Source organism: Pyrgilauda ruficollis, unplaced genomic scaffold (genome assembly GCF_017590135.1).
Source record: "Pyrgilauda ruficollis isolate IOZ18807 unplaced genomic scaffold, ASM1759013v1 scaffold1680, whole genome shotgun sequence".
Taxonomy (NCBI): domain Eukaryota; kingdom Metazoa; phylum Chordata; class Aves; order Passeriformes; family Passeridae; genus Pyrgilauda; species Pyrgilauda ruficollis.
This window is the reverse complement of record NW_024515654.1, coordinates 3,111-4,506: the sequence shown is the minus strand read 5'-3', so window position 1 is coordinate 4,506 and position 1,396 is coordinate 3,111.

Here is a 1,396-nt window from a genome sequence, read left to right as displayed (position 1 = left end):
GCTCTAAATGGGCTGGGAGACCCTCCTGGCTTCTTGATGGGTGGGGGGGTGTGACAGGGGCTCCTGTCTGAGGCTGGGGGCTTCAGGTGTGCGGGGCAGCCCCTGGGTTTGGGCACTGAGGGCAGCCTGGGGGGCTGCCTTGGAGGGGGAGCGGCGCAGACAGCGGGGGGGGGCCAAGTGGGGCAGCAGGGACCCCTCTGTGGCTCCTGGCTGCTGCCCCCCGTGTCCTGGGGGGCAGCTGGGGGACCGTGCCCACCAGGGATGGACCCTGGGAGGGGTGACACTGCCTAAAGCTGTGCCAGCTGTGGCACCTGGCTTTGGGGGGCACAGAGCCCCACTCCCCGTGGCTGCTGCCCCACATGTCCTGGGGGGCAGCTGGGGGACCGTGCCCACCGGGGGTGGACCCTCCGAGGGGGGACACTGCCCAGAGCCGTGCCAGCTGTGACACCTGGTTTTGGGGGGCACAGAGCCCCACTCCCCATGGCTGCTGCCCCACAGATCTGGGGGGAAGCTGGGGGACTGTGGATGGACCCTGGGAGGGGAGACACTGCCCAGAGCTTTGCCAGCTGTGACACCTGGTTTTGGGGGGCACAGAGCTCCCATGGCTGTTGCCCCACAGATCTGGGGGAGTTTGCCCACTGGCTGTGACCCTGGGAGGGGTGACACTGCCTAAAGCTGTGCCAGCTGTGACACCTGGCTTTGGGGGGCACAGAGCCCCACTCCCTGTGGCTGCTGCCCCACAGATCTGGGGGGCAGCTGGGGGACCCTGCCCACCGGGGATGGACCCTGGGAGGGGGGACACTGCCCAGAGCTGTGCCAGCTGTGACACCTGGCTTTGGGGGGCACAGAGCCCCACTCCCCATGGCTGCTGCCCCACAGATCTCGGGGGCAGCTGGGGGACCGTGCCCACCAGGGATGGACCCTGGGAGGGGTGACACTGCCTAAACCTGTGCCAGCTGTGACACCTGGTTTTGGGGGGCACAGAGCTCCCATGGCTGCTGCCCCACAGATCCTGGGGGGCATCTGGGGGACCATGCCCACCGGGGATGGACCCTGGGAGGGGTGACACTGCCTAAAACTGTGCCAGCTGTGACACCTGGCCTTGGGGGGCACAGAGCCCCACTCCCCATGGCTGTTGCCCCACAGATTTGGGGGAGTTTGCCCACTGGCCATGACCCTGGGAGGGGGGACACTGCCCACAGCTGTGCCAGCTGTGACACCTGGCCTTGGGGGGCACAGAGCTCCATTGCCTGTGGCTGCTGCCCCACATGTCCTGGGGCACTGTGCCCACTGGGGATGGCACTGGCCATGACCCTGGGAGGGGTGACACTGCCTAAAACTGTGCCAGCTCTGACACCTGGCCTTGGGGGGCACAGAGCCCCACTCCCCATGGCTG